This window comes from Melitaea cinxia, chromosome 19 (genome assembly GCF_905220565.1).
Source record: "Melitaea cinxia chromosome 19, ilMelCinx1.1, whole genome shotgun sequence".
Taxonomy (NCBI): domain Eukaryota; kingdom Metazoa; phylum Arthropoda; class Insecta; order Lepidoptera; family Nymphalidae; genus Melitaea; species Melitaea cinxia.
The window spans coordinates 8468476-8485318 of NC_059412.1; the positions used below are offsets into that span (position 1 = coordinate 8468476).

Here is a 16843-nt window from a genome sequence, read left to right on the forward strand (position 1 = left end):
TGTAAAATAAATATCCAAATGCTCTTGAAACCTACTTCCATAGTGAGGATTTGATTTGATTTTATATTTTGGTAGGATACTGCATAATATTCCTTATCAAGAGAATATTATGTTCTGTAATTTAGATTATTAATCATAAAAAACATATTTTCACTTCATTATATTATAATAGATAAATTAAATTATGATGTATTTTTGCTAACGCTACGGCAAGTGTATGGTAGAATGATTCAATTGAAACCACGGTATGTGTTGGTTTCTACTTATTGTGGACCGCAAGCGACTACTTTCTATTATCTACCTACATATATGACATATATTGTGTACAGGTTGTTTTCATATTATTTACCTAATATACATAATCATGAATATAATAATGAACAAAGTACGAGAAACTTGATATGTAACAAATTTAATTAGATTTCTACATTAGAATGAAACATCTTTTTCGGATTTTATCGCGGTTTATTAAGTCTTTTAGATATCCGACGTTTCGGATACTTCACAGTAACCATGGTCACGGGAGGAGGAGGACTGAGGTGTCAGACGTCCTAATGTTACAAAGTTATTAGAAACTACCGTATATTCATATTTATGTAAAATATTTTTTATTTTTTATAATTAGTCCTCTCTACGCAGAAAGTGCTAATTGTGTCTTTAATCTGTGGCATGTTATGCTTAGTTTTAGATTTACTTTTATTTATATTCATTTATTATTATTTATTTAATATTTATTTATTTATTTTAATAATGGGATCCCAAGCAGGTGGCCAGCTATCTTCTCTATTAAAATTTGAATTTTTTTTTTTTAATTTTAATAGCCTCACGGATCATCCTTGGTTGGAATCGGTATTCTTTTGGCGAGGACGTGTGGTTCATCAAATCTAATATAATGGTTAACTCTGTCTAGGCTATGTTCACAGATTGCAGACTTAGGTATTTATCTACAGATATAAAGAAAACTAGCTCAGGCCAGGGATTTAGAACCAATCGTAAGTTCAAATAATACGAGTGTAATCATAAGATTTTTCCTAAGGACGGATATACTCGTAATTTTCTTTGTAACTTGAACCTACATATAATTGTAATGATAAACTCCCTCATCTATTATACTCTACTTTTTATTGCTATCCAACCTTATAATGTTTTTTTTTTCTAGTTTAACGTATACGTATAATCGTCTGTTTCAAAGGTAGGCTAACTTAATACTTGTGATTTAGGTAATAGCCGGTTGATATAGACACTAATTTTGAATAAAATCATATATATACACAAATAATTTTATATAAACTCAGAACACCCACGAGATGAAAACAGGGTGACTACGATCTGCGCCGACTGGATAGCCATTTAGAATCTATATATTTTAATCTAAGCAACTATCCAGTTAGTGGTTTTATATATTCTAATATAAATAAGAAATATTTCCTATATATAATTAATAGTTACATTTAGAGCTCGCTTTATCTTTTAACACGAGGTGTCACATTGCTCAATGTGTCCATCGTCAATGTGACGACGTAATTGACAAAAATATATTATGCGGTTCGAGAATCAATTGTTATTGGAAAATAACCGGTTTGTCAAACACAATAAGAGAGTTAGTCGAATGAGATGACGTTGTTATTGTGAAAGTTAAGATATTTTTAAATATACGCTAATGTAACTAGAATACGCGAGGTTGTTAACAAGCTTGGTTTTAAAATTATTATTTTTTTCTTTAATTGATATAATGTTTTTAAATTTTATTTCTTTTTTTTTTATATAATGGTTTTAAAGTTTCAAATAAGGAACGTTTTGTTTCGAAAACATTCGATTTTTTTAAATATAAATGTACCAATATGTTAATCAATGAATGTTTATTTATCTGTTTAGTAATATTGTTGATGAAAGGAGTTACGGTTTCTAAAAACTTTCCTGTTATTGTTAGGAAATTCGTTTGCATTATGTCCATAAATATTATTGAGACGGTTATAAAACTGTTTATTTATTATGTGTCTTGACATTTATATACATTTTATTTTGTGGAATAGCATAAAATGTGCCCTATATAATATTATACTATGATACGAGATAATATTTGCGACTTTCCTTTGAATATTGCGTATGCAGATGACATTGCTGTAATAAAATCAAAAATATAAAAATAATAAAAAACAATAAACAGTAACGGTAGAATACTTTCTACGTTTAGATAAATTTTAAATTAAGTGATAAATTATAGACAAATCACATTCAAAAGAATCATAAATTGATTCATAATGTGTCAAACTACGTATATAGGTGTCCTTTTTTACGTATTTAAAAAACTAAAAAAAGAAACTTTCTTTTTTATGAAGCACCCGGAGTATAGTTTGAATAATATGGGGTATTCAATGATATCCTGGCTTTAGCGACTGCTGATAAGCCCAAATATATATATATCAATTAATTGTAATGTATTTGAATCTACGTAGATAACTTAGCTCGGACCGATGGAGGTGATGTAGTCACCGTGTGGCAAAACGTCCTTTTTCAAAAAATAATTTACAAAAAAAAAAACGAAAATATGTAACTTTTGATCCTTTTATTATATATCATTTCATTTCATGCTCATTGACATTTCTTGCAGTTTCAACCTAAAGTTTTATATCCTAAAATCTTCAACAGATAAGAAAAAATTTCAGTTGAAATAAATTTTAAATAGGGTGAGAGAATATACCTATATCTATTCAGGTAACTATTTACTAGTCTAATTCTAATAGTTGAGGCGTGAAAAAAATTTAAATTTTAAGTGTGGTGATTAAGTGAGTAATTTTAAAACATATTTTATAACATTATACAATTGGTATGACTAAACCTAAATAAAACTGAAAGTACTGTTTACCGTCGAGAATTGTATAATATTTCTGCTAGTTTATTTGTCGTTTCCATTTTATAACATAGCAACAACTATTATTCTAAAACTCAAACTTTTAGAAGGCAATTTTGAAATTGAATTAATTTTTAATAACTAAACAAATGTTAAAGCTCAAGTTACTTTTAAAATCTACTCACATAGAAAAAAGCAAGTTGTTCGGTCACTAAAACACGACAATAATATAGTGCAGTATATATAAATATAGTATAGTATAGTATATAGTGGATGGCCACTACATCTGAAATGTATAAACCTATTTTTTTACTATGATAAAATTCTACAAATAATCATATTATAGCACAATTTAATTTTTTACATTTATCAACTAGTTAGTTACGGCAGTAATTTGTCCAATTAACAGCACTTAAATTAAAAACTAGTAACCTCTCGCTAAAATCACACGCAATATTTTTAACAACCGATTCGAAAAAAAAAAGATCTCCATCAAGGAAATAACTGCAACTATCCCAAAAGAAAGTTATTTTTTTAACGATCTCACTAATTAGTTTGAACTGGTTTCTATGACTTTATTACAAAAAACAAAAAATATTAAAAACTATTAAACCGTAAATTTTTAACGTTATTTTATGACTATAACATACAAGTTCTGTCAATCAGCCTCTATTATTAAAATAACTTTTGTACCGTATAATCTAAGTTGTTTATGTGCTTTCGATAAAATTATTCCCATGGGCGTCTAATGTATCAAAAACCGTTATTAATAACTGACGTGTTAAAGGTGTAATTTCGCAAACAGCTATCGCGAAATAACTTTATATGTTAAGTTAAATAATTACTCGTATCGCCTAGGTACAGATTTCTACCAGTGAAAGCTTGTAATACACACGACAGATGCTAATAATCCTAGAAAATTTGTGTTTAAGAATTTTATAGTGATTTTATTCATTGTCGATAATATCACAAGTTCGATTGACATATGGTTTTTTACCGATTCGGGATCATACAATATAGCATAGAGTATACGAAATCTAAAGTTAGCAGAGTCGTTCATATTTATATTTCGAAGTTTAAAGCTTATCTCTTTTCTAAAAGAAATGTTTATTATAAAAAAAGATAGTCGATGTGTTGTCTTACACACACTGACATACTTACGACGTTTTCCTATACTTATTGATCACGATTTAAGTTGTAAACGCTCATATACAACGTTAATTATATAGTATTTGCGAGCATCAGAAAATCCACGTGTATATTACACATCTAAAAATCATTCATTAAAATATTCTTACGTAAATGCATGTGTAGAGGTTTGATACAATAATATATTATAAATTTTATTATTCTCACCGTGTTGAAAGGATAATAAATAAAACAAAAAATGTTACAGTAATAAATAAAAAATTAAATCTAATTTTAGTTTATATAATCGAATGTTTCGAACTGTTAGAACGGTAAATAGGAACATTTATAATGTATTGGGTTCCTTTTATAGCTGTTAACAAACGACAGGTGTAGTCGACTGGTTTTACCGAGTTGCGTCAAATATTGGTCTTGATTTGTACCATCATTTTATATACAAAACAATTCTAGTTTCTCTCGAATTGATTTATAGTCACTGCTTTACTATCTAACTAGCCTACTACTAGTAACTTAGCCTTCTTCAATTTGTATATTTTTTTTGTTCCGCAAATCATTATATTTATATTTTTTATATTAAATTCACATAATATAGTCTTACACTGTGTCTAAGACTGACTACAACATAACTGTACATTTGTATGTATATTTATTTATTTATATTTTTTTATATAACGAATTACATAGTGCAATAGTATATTCAGCGTAATGTTTCAACAGATTCACTTTGAATTTTTATTTTGTAAAAACGATCATTCCATATTCCCTCTTCGAAGTGGAATCATCGTTTATAGAATATAAATTGTTATAAGTCAAATATTAATAAAGTTGGTTTTAAATAATTTCATTTTTTTCGATCTACGTTTCTACGGTCTGTCGCAAACGTAATTAACGTAAGATTCTCTGTCAAGGATTATCTGGTAGAATTTTTTTAAACAAGATCGTCTACATCTTTGATGTTTGTTAGCGTACATAATAATGTATATGGTATTTTATTGTTAAATTGTATTCTTTTTTTTTAAATATCGAATCTGATTGATTATTTCTCTATCTTCAGCAATAATATCAAGAACAAAAATATCGTTCGACAAAACACAGTAGAGGCGTGGTCTTAAAACGCTATAACGCTATTGCTTAAGGGAATTTATCGTATTGATGTTGAAATATTAAACTACCTACAATGAAAAGTTGTATCGTTCAACTAAGATATAGCAATTTGGGCGTCTCTAGAATACATTAAATTCGGTATTTTATAATTGAAACAATACGATCGGCGTCAATAAATTAAACAGTTGTCTTGTGGTATGATCGGGTGCGCGCTGGTGGTCCAAAGATGAATAGACGTTGTTTTGATTCAATTTGAGTAATGATTTTTTACTTAACTACGGGTTAACGTGTTTTTAAAATCGATAGGAATTATAAAATTTAATTTTGTAAGATGTATGATATCCGAATCGATGTTACGATGTGAATGCTGATCAATTTATGGTTTTGTTGTTCAATGTTTCTTCGTCCCATAAATTTGTTTATAACATGATGTATAAAAATTTATACTTGTATATGATTTAGTAGTATGTCCTATAGTCGTTGTACAGTTACTTGAAATTTTTTTTTAAGATATTAGAACTGTAATAATATATTATTATATACGATTGTGGTAGGTATCTATTGTATACTGTTACTAGATTTAAAAAATAATTTATTTTTTACCGTCTTAAGAAAAAAATCATGTAATATCGTAAATAACTTTTAGAATTTAATTCTTAATTTTCCCTTTTTACCAATTGTAAAATCATCTAAAAGTAAATTAAACCAAATTTAACTGTAATCGCTAATATGACTAATTCCTTACAAGTAATTCTCGGGGTAGTGAAACTCTCATAACTTTATTTAGATTCAGCGAATTCTAATAAAACAATTATCATTTGTACGGCGTGCGGCCGTACAGCGCACGTGTCTTGATTGAAACTAATCCGATAAGCTCAGTTACTGTTCGGATATTTATATGTAAGCAGTCGTTTTGGCATAACGATGCAAGAATTCCGTGATATGAACAATATGGGCTTCCAAAACCAAATGGCCAAGGAATTACCAAATGGCCAGAAAATCGAAGTATTACTACTACTAACTAAGCTATTATAATAAAGTTTCATTCGATAAATAAGAGAAGAGAACGACGCTTAGCCTTCCTTTTTCTCTCTAAATGAGCAACAGTTATATGGTCTGTAAATTTTGAAACGAATTCATGTTTAAATATTAGTAACGCCTCTTTATGTACTATGCGGTTGTTTTACCTTTGTAATGATAATAATAATTACCTGTTGTGGATTTCTATAAAAAAAAAAATTGAATAACACACGAATAATCCTGTTTCAATAAACAATAACAAAAACAGTGTGACATAAAAAAAATTAAATCTAATACCGTTTATTGCGTTACTTTAATCACAATAGGAAATCTTAACACACAAAGCGTTAGTATTAGTGGTAGCTGACGCAATTTGATTGATACTAATCCTCCTAATCCGGCCTTACAGTTACCTTCTGTTTGAATGATTTGACAATTGTATAGAAAGGTGTAGCCACCTAATTAGTCACTTGTGTCGGCAAAATTGTGGGTTCTGTTTCAATAGATATACTGTTACACAATGTGGATGGAAAAGTTTTGGTTTTTTTTTTTTGTTTTATTAAATTAATCATTTATCTCATCAGACTTTATATTTTTATTCGTATATTTTGTCTTAATAACTTGATAGTTCTATAAAAGACTGAGTTATTGTGACTCTAGTTTTTGGAAATATCTAATATAATAATATTTATCAATTACTTGTATCTTTCTATTAATAGTGAGTTCTATAAGTCTGATATAGACTCTGTTTTTGGCTGTTCATTCAAGAAAACTTTATCGATATTTCAATTTCGACGTATTAAAATTAAACGTCTAAACAAATAAAAGTTACCCATCATTTCTTATCTCGAGTAATCGATACAAGTTCGATCGATACGAGATCCCATTTGTCTTTCTCCTGTATCGGTTTTTATCTATCGGAGATGGAATCTATCTATATAGATGTATCTATCGATTCGATTCGATTATAAAAAATTGAATTGATATTTTACAGTTTGTTGAGCACGTGATGACATTATTTTTGAATGACGTGATATTGAGTTAGTTCAGATATTCCCTTATTTCTTTTTTCGTCTTTGTTAATCATATATTTATTCTTAACATCCATTATACAGTGTTCGCATGGTTATTTTATTTTCTTTCCTGTACAAATAAAAAAAAATAAACACAATAATATATATTTCAATAAAAAAGGGTACTAAAATTACATGATTTATTACTTTTTATTTTTAACGTGTTAAAAATACTCTTGAATTGCAATAAAGCAATGCTCAAGATACCATCGTCAAGCGTGTCTGCGCATAAAAAATAAATATTTCATATTTTACAACTTAATACTAAACATAACCGACTAAAACATTAAAATTACTTAAATCCAACAAAAGCAATCAAAAACCATATTAAGCAACTATTTATGTCAAAAATACTATAACTATTATAACTTTTACAACAAGAAACGTCTAATTTATTTGTTTAATTAAAAAGTGTTACCCAATTAATATGAAATACATAAAAAGTGTTCGCGTTCGAAACAATTCTCACGACACATTATTTCAACCGGATAGCATTAACATAGAAAACTCGAGACTTATATTTCGCAATGAATAACATAATAATTTGTTAACAGTATAAGTGTTGAGCTTCTGACAGACTGGCGTGTTGCGACTGGCGTGTTGCGACTGGCGTGTGCTTAAAACAACATGTTTCCAAGTGACTGACTTATACAAAAGTTAAATCAATCCTGACAAATAAAATTTTTAAAAGATAGAATATCTAAAATTGTATTGATTAGATTAAGACTAAAAGTTGATTAGAAATAAGAAGGATCAAAAGTAAAACAAAAATTTACGTCAATTTTGAGAAAAGGCACTGTCAAACAATATTTTGATTATTATGAGAGAAATATATAATATAATTAATGAAAATACAAAAAAAAGTTGCCTTTATATGTTTTTTTCTTCGTACAGAAGGTAACAATAATATATTGCATAATAACACTTCTAAATAAACTTCAACCTAAAGCCTCACCACAATTGAGCCATCAATGTTTAGTCAATCAATAAAACGAATAAAAATAACGTTAGAACGCGTATTAGTGAAAACCCGTGTGATGGCACGATTACAAGAAATCTCACAATAAATAACAGATACTTTCAAAAATCGGTAGGCTTACCTATAAATACTATTATCAAAAATCGTATAATTTAAAATCTATCGATCGAAAGTGCTTTAATACGATCGAAAAGAATTTTATATCGATCGATCGACTATGAGTATTATGATTTCAATTTTTGTCGTGGCATCTGGTAGTAACAATTTAAATATATCGGGTCTATTGAGCGATGATTATTACAGCTCTTTGATATGAAGACGTTACTGAATCCGGAACTTACGTCTGTTTGAATTTTAAACGTATTTTTATTAAGAAATTTTCCCATACGCTCCGTGCTTACTTATAGAAATAAATGAAATACAAATCTTTATTTATTTATCCGTATTGTTCGTGTGCGTTGAACTGTATAGGGATACATTATATAATATTTATATGAATTATAATTCTATGATAATTTTTTGTATTTATATTTTTTTGGATGAAGATATGAGGAGAAAGTGTAACTTCATTTTTTATAAGTAAAAATTTTAAGTTTTGGACTTTGATTAGTTTATCATTTATTCGTTTGATAATCCTTTTTTAACATTTATAAATAGATATAATTGTGTATAGAAAATGTTTAAACCATGAATTTTGTTTCTTAATATGAAAGAAAGAGGATACTATCACATCGTCCGTATATTAGGCACACAGGTACATATACAAACACACACACAAAACAACCTAACATAAAACTTAAGGCAGTCATCTACATACCCGTGCTATCATTAGAACAAAGTAACTTTATTATTATTATACAAACAACTGTTGTAAAATAGCAAACAGCTACATTTTATAGGCCTTATTTCTCAACACCAATTAATCTTAATACTCGAGATAGAACCTACTCACACACACAGAAATATTACCTTAAGCTTCCGACATAGTTTATTTTATTCCATATATAATTTTGTGAACTTTGTATGTGATGTAAAAAAAGCAAATTTGTTTAAATAGGAATTTAGGATAATAATAGGAGATAGCTAGGTTAGCTATACTTCATTTTGATACTTAGGTATATGTGTCCGTGTATCTGTACATACACAGCTTCGATTTGTGTCACTGTAGTGCGGTAGTCATCAACTAAACAACATGATTTTATCCTTCTTCTTACTTGGTTTTGCGAGAATAAAAGATAAGAAAAGCAAAAAAAAAAAAAGAATAAAACCTGTCATTTTATAAAGAGATTTTATACTATTTTAAGTTTATAAAAAAAAATACAATCTGACGATATTTACTTTTTCAATTTTTTTTTTTCGGGAAAAAAGTTTAATTGTATCTAAACAAACTTAACGCACACTTTCTTTATCCATAGAACACAATCTTATCTTTAAGGACTATATATGTAAATTTTTGCCACCGCCTATTGTCGAATGACGCCGCGTTGGCGCAACGGTTACAACCATGGATTGTACCTGTTGCGCTGTCGGTTGCGGGTTCGATCCCCGCACATGACAAACATTTGTATTGGCCATACAGGTGTTTGCCGTGGTCTGGGTGTTTGTGAAGTTCTTGTGGGTCTTCCCACCGTGCCTCAGAGAGCACGTTAAGCCGTCGGTCCTGGTTTTTATCATGTACACCTGATAGTGATCGTTACTCATAGTAGGGAATATATCCGCCAACCCGCACTGGAGCAGCGTGGTGGATTAAGCTCTGATCCTTCTCCTACATGGAGAAAAAGGCCTATGCCCAGTAGTGGGATATTACAGGCTGAAGGGTAAATTGTTGAATCTGTGACTACTAACAAAAACCATGTCAAACATAGTTATTAACAGTTTACGATTAAAGATCAAACCCGAGAGCAAATGTGTTGAATTCAATTAGATTTTCAAAATTTAGAGAAAGTTTTAATCATAATAACGTTCTTTATTTTCACTCATCGAACTAAATCAAGATGTCACATTATAATTAATATCAATTTTAAATCGCCAGTACTAATAGCGCTCAGCTCAAATAAACAGGTAAGTTTATTGCGGGTCATAGTAAAATGGTGATTACTCATAAGTAGGTGATGTTAGTCGGCTATGTTAAACCTTAGTTTATAACCGCTAGCGGTCGAAGGGATGTGTTCGACGTCACTTTGAAATGAATTACCTTTAAAGATAGCACTAACACTTATATCATTATAATCGTTGCTTTATATATAAAGTTTATTAATTTTATAACGCTGCTAGAATGTCTGTTTATGTTCTTATTGCCTAAAGATCTCAATGATGGAGAGATTTCACTATGTAACTAGTGAGGTACTTATGAAAACTTACTTGATGACTTAGGGCTTCCGTGTTTATTTTTGCTGTGCCAGTCCAATAGGTTTTACATTATTTACAAGTATTCTATTTATAATTGAACCGGCAGATCTTAAAAATTGAAACAAATCACTTCAACTATATTATTACTTAAAAGAAATATACTTATCTATAAATTGTATATTTACCACCGCTTCAAATTTAAAAAAAAAAGTCGCCACTTTTTATTTTATACTATAAAAAAGTTTACAAAGTAATAATGGAAAAAAAAAATTAAAAAAAATATTCATTACCTTCTAACAAATGATCATTCTTTAGAGAAAGAGTTTTGCGAGAAACTGGTGTCTGTGAGGGGCCTCAGCTGAAAGCACACATCACCAGGTCACACTCCAAGGAACCCAGAATACACCACAAAATTATACGCCGTTAGTGTAAACATTTGTAAAAAAAGGAACATGTTAAACAAGAAAAGTCCATTAATGACCAATTATCATCAACAAATAATTCTGAAAACTCCTGCTATCATTCAATCAGCGAGGTACTTATTCTCTAGGCCCATACGTAAGGTACCGTTAGGTAGCAAAACAATTTGTGCTTTAAACATGCGGAGTACTCAGAATTGGCTAGTTTACAAGCAGATGGCTACCGGGACTATTACCATTGTAAATGATCGCAATTTGAGCCGGCTTCAGGTTCTTCCTCGTTACACGCATTACCATACCGCTTCATTTCAACTGAGGTTTCGTTGTGATGGTTTTGAAAACGGTTTTCGGTGATTGAATGCGGTTGGATTATAAAATTAGTCCCGTTAATTAAATTATTAAGAATTAAGAATATACGAAAATGACTTTATGGTATGTGTGCGAAATTTTTTATCCACTGTTCAAAAATCGCTGTTCAAAATAAAATAAAAAAAATAATAGTGCCTTTTTTAGGTTCATTTCGGATCACAATTTACAAATATATGACAGAGACTATAACGATATTTCGCAGCTATGTTATTGAATTTCATTAATGTAAGAAAAATAAAATATAAAATTTAGCTTATATTAAAGATTGCGTTAAAATGTCAATGAGCAAATAATTATACATAGAATACGACGCCATGTTGGCGCAAGGGTCACAGCATAGGTTTGTGGCGGTTACGCGTTCAATCCCCGCACCTGACAAACATTTGTATTGACCATACATGTTTGCCGTGGTCTGGCAGTACTAGCTAACAAGTACTAAAAATTTATCTTTACTATACTCGTATTATGAAAACAATTTATTGATTTAACATTTTTATAACGAAATGTGCATAAATATCAGTAAATCTAAGATCGAAGTAAACAAACGATTAACAGAGATAGTTTTAGCAAATTTATTTAGAAATTTTACAATATCATACATATTTATATCGTAAATATTATGTGTTACGAAATAATGCATTATAAGATCATATGATACGAAAATTAAAGAGAAAAATTATGTACTAGCGTTATCTCAGACAAGGAAATCGGTCACTATCAATACAAAATGTTAGTAGAAAATATTCAATTATTGGAAATTACGCTATTATTGCAAGCATTCTTAAAGTAATCACTATTATAATTTGTTTCCGTTGTCTTACTTTCCAATTGCTCTTTAGATATTGTTTGTTGGATATAAATTGAGTACTAATTTGCTAAAGAATGTCTATTTCAAGCGCTGTATCATATGGAATGTGCAGTTCTTGCAGGGATTATTTTACAAAAGAGTCAAATTTTAACGCATTTTTATCACATTTCCGATAGCTTAATATATTATATGTACTTATTAATACATAAGTAATTAAATATTTATATTTATAAGTAATAATATATATAAAAATAATATTTATAAGTTATTAAATATATAATTAAAATTGTTTTCAAAATCTGTTAATAAACCAAATTAATTATAATTTGAATCTATATATAAGGCAAATCAACATAAAAGTGTTAAAAGTTCTAGAGAGAAAAAAAAACTAAGCGTTCCATCTTTATAGTGACAAACAACAGTTAACAAATTACGTATTCAGATTTCAAAAGCAATTCTTTAAATCGAATCAAAACAGTAAAAATTCTTTAACAACTTTCGCTATCGAAGCGTTTTATGAACACCTCTTATAAAATTATTTGGTTGCTTTACGCCTCAGTGATATAAGATAAGGAGCGGCGCTCTCTGTGCGCCTACGCAGATCTGACAGTTGTCGTTTGTTAAAAAGTTTCCAACTTGTTTTGTTTTTTTATCGCTCGAACTAGATTGTTAATTTGTGATCCCTTGACAGGTGTTCCACTTAAATACACATCTATATGTATATCGCTGTAAATAATTAAAAAATTAGCGCCTATCAGTTTTATATTTGAGTCTTAAATACTTAATTTCTTTAATATTAATCTCTGTTGAAGAACAACGTCGTAATAAAAACTTGCATATTTTATTAAACATTTTAAAACAAAAGTAATAGATCCAAGCAAATAAAGATAATATTTTTATCAATTAATTTCTTAATATTCGTTTAGTAGTTCATACATTTGTTCTAGACATAAAGATGATTTGTTAAAAATGTAACAATATTTAGTTGTAAAATTTCTAACGATGTATGACATTGATGAACTGGTCGACCGTTGAAACTTAAAAAGATAAGCCTGGGTAAGATGCTATCTGTTTACATATAAAGTAAGAAATAACGCGCTTGAGTTTTACAAAAACAAAATATTCAAAAACAAAATGGGGAAAACTAAAACGAAGTCCCGACAACATTTTAAAATCTATATTGATGGTTATATCCAAAAGAACTTCATATAAAATAAATCTAACTAATATAACTAGGAATAAATATTAAATATTTTAACTCATTACATTCTAGAACAACACTAACAATACAAAACAAATTTCTCTCAAAACAGAAACAAAGTCACAGGAACCGCATGTATGAACATAAAAGAAGCCTTCCAAAGAATTCGCGGTGTTGTCTGAAAGGCCGACATCAAGATTTCACCAGAGTCCTACAATGTCTCTTTGTCGTGGCCGTCTTGTGAACAAGCTGAAAGGCTTTCGTGGTTCAAAGCCACGTTATGTTGTAACCTTTCTTCCTTGCTATTTATTGATGTTAGTACTGTGTTCGAATTTTAGAACTTGGTGTTGTGTGAATTGATGCATTAAGTACTATTTACTCTAATGGCCCGTTTAAAGGATTTATAAATATCATGTTATTTACGTCAATGATTTAAAATAAAGTAAGAAATATAAAAAATAAAAAATTTAAACCGAAACAATTATTTTAACTTTTTGTTAGTCTGATAATGCACGTGTAAACAAAAAGATATGAAAATTTGGTATGCATTGTTACATAAATAAAATAATATTATACTCGAAGCTTAAGTTTCTTTATTCAAAACTTAAAACTCTTGGAGTTTATTTTCTTACATGAAAAAAAAAACTAGCAAGTGCGTAAATCAAAAAATCAAAATCAAAAAGCTTCAAAGGCACTTTCGAATCGTCATTTTACATTATACGCGATGCTTAAGTTTCTTTATTCAAAACGTAAAATAAAACTCTTGGAGTTTAATTTATTACATGAAAAAAAAAACTAGCAAGTGCGTAAATCAAAAAATCAAAATCAAAAAGCTTCAAAGGCACTTTTGAATCGTCATTTTACAATTTCAAATTTTAGTCATTTTTTTTTTAATAAGGCTACCATCGATTCGCAATGTAGAATGTAGATTCTGCAGAGAAGAATCGGCAAGAAACTTCGCAATTACTCTTTTGAAAATAACATATAAACTGTGTTTTAGTACAAAATTAGTAATATCTTACAAGACTATAAATGATCAGTTTAGAAAAGTACGTTAAAAGAATGTACGTTAGTAAACAAAGTTCAGAATAAAGAAGATTTTTGTTTGCGCTGATTTTGGAAATACCTGTCTGTTACAAGTACAGTGTTTTGATAAAACTATTCCGTAAATAGATTTAAATAGACATGAAATACTTCGGCGCAGCATAGAATACCATTGAATATATGGAACCTGGCTTATTATTGAAATTAAATAATAAGACGGCACTTAAAAAAGAAATCAAAAAGATGCATTTTTCGTAGTATCATCAATAATATTCTAAACCAGCACCTACAGATTTATGCACAGACCCACACAAATACACCTTCATCTTACATACACACACCTACACTAATACACCTCCATCTTACATGCACACACCTACACGAACACACATTCACATCTTCATGTCATGCACTCACCTCTAACTGCAGTGGATAAGACGGAACATAGCCGTTTACTTTTTTTTTACTTCTTATTATTATATTTTTTAAATATAGTGTCTAGTTATGCATTTTATAATGATTAATTTTTATTCATATCAGTGTGATCCTATTTTGGCCATTTTTATGCATTATATTGTAACATACTATTGTATTATAACGCTGTTGTATTGCCTAATAAAAAAAATAAAAATAAATGATGCAGAGACCACACTGTTTAAGTTACGTTTATAAATACCTCTAAGCTTTGTAAGTGGTCAATTTATTAATGTTTACCTTAGAAAACAAAAGTACATATAGATTATGTGTAAAAGTCAATGGTATTAAATGGTTTGGACCCATGCCCTTTGATTAAAATTCAGAACATTAGATTGAATACCTTCTACCCAACCGACTATTTGTATTATTTACAAAATGTAAGGATGTATCTACTGTCGCGTACTGACAACGCTACGTGCATCGTCACACCGAAGTGTGATTATGAGTTTTGTAGCTATGGCGTAGTTAAAGGGAGTCTTTTCACTAGAAGTGTGTAGATTTCTGACGTTCTAGGGCGATACTAAGATTAATACGTACATAAGAACGAAGTGATTTAGTATCCTAGAAATAAAACCTTTTTCGTTCCCCATTACCTACGTACCTAATACTACTATTATGAGGTATCGAAGCTTAAGCGACCACGCTTCTCCTCTGTGGGTTGGCGGATGATTTCCCTTCCACGAGTAATTATAATTATCAGGTATCTATGATAACGATAGAGGAGTCTGATGCTCAGTGGGAAGAATATTTTTAAAATTGCAAGTAACCTAGCCTTTAGCTGTAATAAAAACGGATTCTATCGGTAAATAGCCGACTGTCGTACCACTAAGCTAGAATGGATATCATTATTTAAATTAATTATTTTAAAAAGTTTTAGACAGAATTACAATAGAGTACAAAAGTTTAAATCAAAATGATAGCTTGTGAGATTAGCGCTGTTAAACAAATGATTGAACACTTCGGTTTTTTTTCTTATTGATACAAGATTTATATATTGACAAATGCTACACCCACGGTAATCGAATCGATTGCGTTTTATTCGAAGGTATCGCTTACTGTAAGCGAATTTAAAAGTTTATGTTAAGGAGTTAATTTGATAAAATTAATTTATCGACATAAAATTATAATTTTATAAACTGCAAGACATTAATAAAACTGTTTTAAGTCAAGGTCGCTTAATAAACTGTAATAATAAGTATTATAATTGTTTCACTTTATTTTTTTTTTTTATTGAGAATAAAAAATACAACATGCATATTTCAAAAAACCAATGAATAACATACCAATAACTCAATGAAACCTAGCACAGTTTTCGTTTTACAAATCACTATAACTTAAAAGTAAGCACCCGAAATCAATGATAACTTATAATTAAATTTTATTAACGATAAAATTATTAATAAATCTAGTTTATCGGAGGTAGGATATCTAGGAAACATATACTAATTAAATTATTTTTGTTATACAACATAACACTAATAGATGTCTAATGATACATTCTGAGTTACACAACACCAAATTACCGTCGTATTGGTAACTATAATGTAACATTATTAAACCATTTATTAATAAAAGAGAATATTTAAGATACAATTAAGGATTTAAATAAAAAATCGAAAGAAAACACTTAATTCTTAAGTTCCTTAAATTCATTAAAAATTACCAAACATATTGATACTTTTATTCAATCGTCAGTTTAAAATGAAGTATACCACTTATCACGATTACCTGATAGCATCAAATTGCTCATCACATTAAGAGATGACTATTGTTTTTATCACGTTCATACTTCTGGTATCGTGATACAGGGAACGTCCGTCTGTAACTACAAAATCTCGAACTCACTTACAAGTCACTTAGTTCGTTTTTTTTCTTAACACCATTAAGATTCTTATTATTATTCTTCATGTTAATATTACCTTACTGACTGACTTAAATACGATTACTGTAGAAATAACTTGAAAACTTAGTAATAAATTTATTCCTTTTGTTATTTTTTT

The 16843-nt window shown here is 29.0% G+C and overlaps 1 long non-coding RNA gene across 1 annotated transcript; it reads right to left on the reverse strand.

Annotated features, from left to right (window-relative positions):
- Positions 1-821: 821 nt before the first annotated feature.
- LOC123662948 lies at positions 822-16011 on the reverse strand. Its single transcript, XR_006744580.1, has 3 exons — positions 16000-16011; positions 2922-2931; positions 822-944 (listed from the first exon to the last, which is right to left on the reverse strand). It is a non-coding gene; the product is annotated as an uncharacterized LOC123662948 (long non-coding RNA).
- Between the last annotated feature and the right edge of the window lie 832 nt (positions 16012-16843).